Source organism: Mustela nigripes, chromosome 12 (assembly GCF_022355385.1).
Source record: "Mustela nigripes isolate SB6536 chromosome 12, MUSNIG.SB6536, whole genome shotgun sequence".
Classification (NCBI taxonomy): domain Eukaryota; kingdom Metazoa; phylum Chordata; class Mammalia; order Carnivora; family Mustelidae; genus Mustela; species Mustela nigripes.
In genome coordinates, this window is record NC_081568.1 from 28,661,447 (window position 1) to 28,669,923 (window position 8,477).

The following is an 8,477-nucleotide window of genomic DNA, read 5'->3' on the forward strand; positions in this document are numbered from 1 at the left end:
TATTCCTATAAAGGACGCTTTATGAAATTATAAAGAATTAAGTACCCACAAAGTCCCCATTTTAAGTACCATTTCCCTACCACTGTGATGTGCCAACTTTTAAAGTACACAATCTCCTCCCAAATCCCACTATCAACACTAGAATGCGTTTTCAGGAGGGGATATTATATAATTATATCTTTAGTATGATTTTCAAATCAAGACACTAGATGCCCTTATGCAGAGATTTTTCAATGGGTATACACAGATCACCTGCATCAGAATTACCTGCGAGCTTGTTAGAAATGCAGACAACTTCAGCCCAAACCCAGAATGGTGAAAGCAGTCCCTCACGGAGGGACCCAAGAACATCTACCGTAACAAGCACCCCCACTAAAGATTGAGAGCCACCGGCTTAAGGTGAATTATTTTGAATGGAACTGGAGAAAGGAAAGGAGAGTTTGAGATCGAGATGTCCAAGATCCTTATACAATCCTGAAGAAGTGAACCAGCTGCCAGCTTTCTTGGCCATTTGCCATGCTACAATGCTTCCTTTCCAGTGAACACATGAACTTCTATATTTTCAACAGGAGTGTATGGTCCAGTAAGACTTCTAGTGAAATTATTTACATAAATAGCACAGAAATAATGTAGTTCATGGACTACTAATTTTTTTGGCTTACATTGAGTCATTTCTTATAGAAAATCTCTGATAGAAGCTACCTTCCAATGTTCCACATGAGGAAAGTAAAACTATTAAGTTGATGACATTTTAGTGAATTAAAGAAAAAATGAATCATATACAAATCAAATTTATTCACATGAACACATTTTAGGACAATGTTACATAATAACAAGGAAACAAAAATATGAATTCAGTGAAAGTCCGGGTTATTAAGCTGAATACCAAAGTGTTTATTTTGGCTAGCTAACTACAAAGGTTCTAAAGCAAATTGCAAAGAATACAAGTTTCGCTTAGAATCACTTTATTTATTTATATTTGTTTATATCTCATCTCGTGCTACAAATTTTATTTAAAGCAGAAATGTGCCTTAGATTTTAAAAGTCTGCCAATGGGAGAGAAAACTGTTGTATTTATGAATTAGTGTTTCTGCAGATAAGGAAGACATTTTTAGATGCTTTCTTTGACCAAAAAGTCATGGTAAAATAATTACTCATGAAATACTAAATCCTTTATTACTTAGTATTTCTTATCAACAGAACAGTAGAAAAAAGTATGGTTCTCTTCGACGTAGGCATGAAAGAAATTTACTATGTTTTACAAATAGCATATGCTTTTAAAATGGTTATAGCTGTGTTTGGGTAACTCAGTTGAGCATCCGGCTCTTGATTTTGGCCCAGGTCATGATCTTGGGGTCATGGGATAGAGCCCCAGGAAGGACTCTGCTGAATGTAGAGCCTACTTGGGATTCTTTCTCTCCCTCTGCCCCTCCCCCATCTTGCAAACATGCACTTGATCTCCCTATATACAAAAAAAAAAAAAAAAAAAAAAAAGGTTAGGGGCGCCTGGGTGGCTCAGTGGGTTAAAGCCTCTGCCTTCGGCTTAGGTCATGGTCCTGGGGTCCTGAGATTGAGCCCCACAGCGAGCTCTCTGCTCACCGGGGAGCCTGCTTCCCTTCCTCTCTCTCTGCCTGCCTCTCTGCCTACCTGTGATCTCTGACAAATAAATAAATAAAATCTAAAAAAAAAAAAAAAAAGAGGTTATATCTGTGTGGCAATTTCCTCCTGCAGGTAGTCTCATAGAGGAAGTGTCCTGTGCTTTCAAGAGCCCCAGAACAGATGAGCTACAGGATTAAACATCGTGCATTCTTAAAGGGCTCTCTGTTGCCACTGATGCGAATAGCTGTTTCTCACCATTTCTGTATTCCTAACCTCTGCTACTTCTGTAGTTACTGCCTTCACTTTCCACTCTTCTTGTTCTTTTTTTCCTCTTCCAGCTCTTTTCACTAAGCCGCTGCTTCATGCAATTAACAAAAAAAAAATTAATTAATTTTTAAAAATTAACATGATGGCTTTAATAGGCAGGATTAATCAATTGGACCACTGGTGGTTTTCCTTTGTCTGTTGGTTGGTTGGTGTGATACCCAATCATCATGATACAGAAGGCTTGGGCTTTTGGTTTGACACTTTTCTCTGAAATGTTCCTTTTGTTGAGTTATGGGTTCAGAGTTGTTCTTGAAGAGTCAGAGTTGCTGAAGGATAGATGTTGGATAAGGCAAGGACTTACAGGAATTTTATTAGGATAACAAAATAATTCCAGGTAAGTTATTTTGCTTAAAATAGAAAAAGTTGCACAAGTCCTAATGAAAAAGTTAATGATTTGAACACCTCCCCAATATTAATTGCCCTACAACACATATAAAAATAATGCACAAAATAATCAGAAGCGTGACAGGCATACATTATAAGCTTAAATCCATCTTTTTCTCCCTGAATTGATATCAGAAAATAATCCTTCATTGATAAGTACAGACCAGTGGCAAGAATAAGAGACAATTTAATTTTAAAGATTTTATTAATGTATTTATTTGTGAGAGACAGCACGAGCACGAGGGAGGGGCAAAGGAGAAGCAGACTCCCTGCTGAGCAGGGAGCCCAGAGAAATGGTGCTCTGAACCCAGGACCCTGGGATCATGACCCCAGATGAAGGCAGACGCTTTACAGACTGATTCACCCAGGTGCCCCCGATAGTTTTTTTTTTTAATCAGTTCGTTAAAAATATATGTTGACTTATCTCTGTAATTTAGTAAAATAAGCTAAAATTGGACCTGAGTTTATAACAATTAGCTAAGTGGCACTAACAGAAACTTTCACTTATGTCTCATACAATTCTTAGAAAAAGAGAGCCAGTAATGATATTCTAGACAAGATAAAAAGAATGAAACTGAGGAAATATTTCTTTAAAAATACTGTATAGTATTGTCATAAAGAGATACACTCTGGGGCGCCTGGGTGGCTCAGTGGGTTAAAGCCTCTGCCTTCGGCTCGGGTCGTGATCCCAGGGTCCTGGGATGGAGCCCACATTGGGCTCTCTGCTCAGCGGGGAGCCTGCTTCCTCCTCTCTCTCTCTGCCTGCCTCTCTGCTTGCTTGTGATCTCTGTCTGTCAAATACATGAATAAAATCTTAAAAAAAAAAAAAAAGAGATATACTCTGAAAAGGTAGTACAACATTCACTAGATGAATTAAGAATGTTTCCAAAAGAATCAGACAAAAATTCTGGCTTGGTAGTAATAATAAATGGATTCTTCAAATAGTTTTCCTCTGGCCAGTGAAGAAAAAACCTAAATCAAGCATAATTAAATTGAATCAAATGTACACAAACACTCCTTTGTCATATGGCTCTTTATTACCTTACATGGATTTTAAATCAATCTCCATTCCAAGAAAATTAAAACAATTTACAAATAAAGGCCACAACCACTAAGTCAGCCTAGAGGGAAGACCTATTTCCCCAAATCAACATTATAATAGGGACCACTTTTATTTTTGAAAATACATTGTGATATTATGTAATATTATGTCACATATTAGCAAGAATATTAATGTCAGAGTATCTGCCTAAAAATGTAATTTTTTAAAAGATTTTATTTATTTATTTGACAGAGAGAGAAAGAGCTCAGAAGGAGGTAGAGAAGCAGGCAGAGAGAGAGAGAGAAGCAGGCTCCCTACTGAGCAGAGAGCCCGATGCTGGGCTAGATCCCAGGACCCTGAGATCATGACCTGAGCTGAAGGCAGAGGCTCAACCCACTGAGCCACTCAGGAGCCCCTAAAGATAGTAATTTTGAAGATTAAATATGATTTCAGACCAGCACCTTCTTGATCACACGTCCTCAAATCTTTGTATAGCGCCAAGCTTAACAAGTATTTGGTGAATTTGTTGCCAAGTGGTTGAATTAGAAGTATTGTTTTTATGAGCCAGATGCTAAATAAAAAGCAAAAACAAGAGAATTCTTTCTCACATTTCAATCAGAATTTTACATTTAAAAGAGCTTAGTTGAATGGATTGATCAAATCTGTATTTGTGTGATTAACATGTCTTTGAATAATAAAATGTACATCTTTCAAATTGAATTGCATTTATAAATACATAATTCTGCCTGGATTTTTGCAAGTGCTGTCCAGCTGGTACTTATTTTCTCACACCCCACAGCTAATCATTCTTCGATCCTGTCAGCTCTACCTTCAAAATCTATCGACTCTGACCCCTTTCCACCACCTCCACTAATCCAAACACCTTTGCCTCTCACCTAGATTACCCAGATGACTTCCTAATTGGTCTCCATTCTTCCACCCTTGTTCCCAAACAAAGCAGACGGAATGAGCCTTCTAAAAGGTAAATCATACCATGCTACTCCTCTGCTCATAACCACCCACGGGCACCCCATCTCTCTCGGGATAAATCTGAAGACCTCCAAATTCCAACCAATGCTGCCGCTGGCTGCAAATCCAACCTCACCTCCTACCATTTTTTCTTCTTGGCAAACTTTCCTCCACACTCTTTGCTTTTCTCTAAACATCTCGGGGCTTTTGCACTCATGGTTCTCCTGCATTTATCTCTTCCTTGGATATCGGTGTGGTTCACTCCTCCTCTTCAGTGAAGGTTCTCCTTAAATATTATCTCCACTCAGGAGCCTTTTCTCACCACCACCCCCAACCACACCCGCCCCACACCCATCTAAAACAGCACTTCTCTCTTTCTCCTTCCCCTTCTGATCTGCTCTTTCCTTCACACCACTTGTCACCACCCAACATATACTTAGGTGATGGTGTATTCATTTTGTCTCTCTCCCTCTGGTATGACATAAGTTCCAGGAGAACAGGGATCTGTCTTTCGGTTCATTCTTTCAGAAACTCTACTCTTCCAGAAACAAAATAGCCTTCTTGCTGTTCCTGCAACGTGCCAAGTTGTTACTCATCTTGTACATCTTACTCATCTTTACTCTTATTCTCCTCTGCTTGGAAGACTGTTCCCCAGACATTCACATGGCTCACCTCTCATTTCATTCACATCTCTCCTCCAGTGTTATCTCTATAGACGGTCTTGCCCTGACCATCTGCCATCATTCCCTATCCTCTTTATTTTTCTTCACAATACTTATTACACTTGTATATTCAATATTTATTTGTTCTTTTATTGATTGATTGTTTTTACACACTAGAAATCAAACTTTCTTGTTTACCACTGTATCCCTAACATTTAAAATGATTCCTCAGTAAATATCTGTTAGGTGTTCAATAAGTATTTGCTAACCGAATGAATGAATAACTATGAGAAACACTTTGAATATAACTTTTTAAATTATAGGCATAATATATATTTAAATACTTATAAATTCTTAAGATGAATATCTATTATAGATTTGTTTTACTTTGAACTACAAAAAATTAGAATAAACTTTCATTTGCATATAAGTAAAGCAATTGAAAAGTAAAATAATAAAAATATCTCCTAACAGTAAAGAAAAATGATACTCATCATTATGCTTGTTTGTCCCAAGCTAGTCCAAAAGCAAACTGCAAGGTCGATGGAGTTTGTCTTCAACCTCGTCTCTCTCTCTTCTCCAAGACTGTCTTCCTGCCCTCTACTCAGCACACTGTCCTCTGGCCCCTTCTTCTCTACCACTTATCAACTGAATCTCTTTTTACAAGTACATGTTGTACTGAAAATCTAACAACTAACCAGTAATTGTCATTGACCAGAAAATCAGTCTCACCAACATTTCTCATATTGAATCATTTAACTTCTCTTCTTGGAGGATGCCTCAGGCTCATCAAAATATGTGTTTTTAAGTGCAACTACTCGCCTGAGAATGCCTGACTGGCACAGATCAAGCATGCAACTCACCATCTCTGAGCTGTGAGTTCAAGCCCCACATTGGGTATAGAAACTACTCAAAAAATAAGCAAATGAAATAAAATAAAATGAATGCAACTAGTAGCCTTAAGGAAAAATATATCAATTCAAGCGAAATGTATTTGCTGTGGCTGATTCGTGCCCAATATAGACAGGCTAACATCCCCTAAAGAATAGAGTAGCTCTTGGGGCACCTGTGTGGCTCAGTGGGTTAAGCCGCTGCCTTCGGCTCAGGTCATGATCTCAGGGTCCTGGGATCGAGTCCTGCATTGGGCTCTCTGCTTAGCGGGGAGCCTGCTTCCTCCTCTCTCTCTCTCTCTCTCTGCCTGCCTCTCTGCCTACTTGTGATCTCTGTCTGTCAAATAAAAGAAATAAAATCTTTAAAAAAAAAAGAATAGAGTAGCTCAAAAATTAAATGATTAAACGATTAGGTCCATTTGTCAACCTAGGTAAAAATGTATCGATTCATTGAGATTAAATCTTTATCATTGCTCTTATAAAAATAAAGAGAATAGTCACTGTGTACTGCTTTAAATTTCAGGTTTTTTTCTGGATAATGTTCTCTCTTTTGATCATCATGACCTTGTAATAGAAGTAAGACAGGTATTACACCCAGAGGTGAATTTACTGTGAAATCTAAAATTCACGGTGCCTCATTTGCATGAGGTTTCCTGGAGAAGCCCTAACTATGTGTTTCTGTATTATTTTTCTTAACCTGATCTCTGTGTAATTGTCCTTTAAAAGGAATTATTTCTTGATCACCTACACCAAACTACACAATGTTCCAAGAGTCCCCTGAAGAACAAAGGTAGAAGAGGGTACGGTAAAAGCTTTTAGGCTGAGGGAAGAGTGTCCTGGGTACTTAGAACAAGAGGTTTCCTCAACTAATATAACACACAGCCAATATTGAAAGGGAGGGTCACATACTGAAATTGAAAGGGTGAACAGAGGTCGGATCATGGAGAGGTTGAGAAGCAATGTTCCACATTGGTGATTTTTATTTAAGTGGGTTAAAGCCTGTATTTCTACAAGAAAATTCTATCTGCAGTGTGGAAAATACATCTTAGGCCCAATTCTAAATTTGATTACACATGTGAAATGACTTCAAAGATTAGAGGAAAGTGAATCCAGGGATTAAGGACAGAATTATTGTTTTGTATTTTTATTCCTTTTTCTGTTCAAAAAGTACATTTTCTTCCCTTTTAAAATGGAATTATTCCAGTTCTTCCTACCTATTTTGAATCTCTAGATAAAGACGAATTTATTCATGCTTTTTAAAAATTAATACAGGGGCGCCTGGATGGGTCAATTGGTTAAATGTCTACCTTGGGCTCTGGTCATGACCCCAGGGTCCTGGGATTGAGCCATGCAGTGGGTTCCTTCCCTGCTCAGCAGCAAATCTCCTTCTCCCTCTTTCTCTCCCTCTATGCTCTCTCTCAAACAAATAAATAAAATCTTTAAAAATAAATACATGAATAAAAATTAATACAATATATAAAAGAAAATGGAAACCTAAGGTATGTGGAAAAATCAAAGAAATATGAACTAAAACTACAATGTACTTCTCTTAAGCTTAGTAAACTAACAAAAATAATTGTTAACAACACTCAGAACCATTAAAGTTGAAAAGGAACAAAAACACAATTTTAGGGATATTTTCCACTTGATAGAAATAACTAGAGCTATATAAATATTTATTTCCTTTGACCCAATAATCCCACTTTTGTCATTTTTTTCCAGGACAACTTAAAAGAAGAAAAAGTTTTTCATAAAACAATGTTCATGGAGGTGTTATCTAAAACAACAGCGGTTGGGGTGCCTGGGTGGCTCAGTGGGTTAAAGCCTCTGCCTTCAGTTCAGGTCATGATCTCAGGGTGCTGGGATCGAGCCCCGCATCGGACTCTCTGCTCTGCAGGGACCCTTCTTCCCCCTCTCTCTCTGCGCCTGCCTCTCTGCCTATTTGTGATCTCTGTCTGTCAAATGAATAAATAAAATCTTTAAAAAAAATAAAATAAAATAACAGTGGTTGATCCTGACAATTAATGTCCTGAGAAAATGAGGCATAGACTTCATGCTGTTTATCAGGGTATAAAAGGTAACAGGGTCTAGATTTTGGTCTAGACTTTGGTATGATTTTCTTGGGCTGGGTCTTCAGAAGTGGAATGCTTTCGTCTAGAGTTTGGGTGAATGTTGTGGATACCTGGGAAAGATGGAGGTATGTGAAAATGAACCGTCTCTTATTGTATGTGAGCTACCCCTAGGTTAGGATTGCTTTTAGGTTACAGTATTGATTAGGTTGTGACACTGTAATGAAATTTTTATGGGTAGACTTTTGTAAAACGACTTTTTGGAGGGCAGAGGATAAGTCAAGCAAATGAACCACCGGGACATATCTCAGAAATTGGTGGACAACTGGAGGAAGAGTATCTACTTTATGATTTTGTGTATTCTCACACTTTAAAATTCTTTAATCAAGTAGTAAGGGTAATAAAAATATAGATTTGACAACTTTAAATATATGTCTAAAATACATGTAGGCAAGTTACAAGGTAACTCAGAAAAACATATTTATATTTGTTAATATAAACAAGAGGTTAACATAATATATACAGTTCTTAGAAA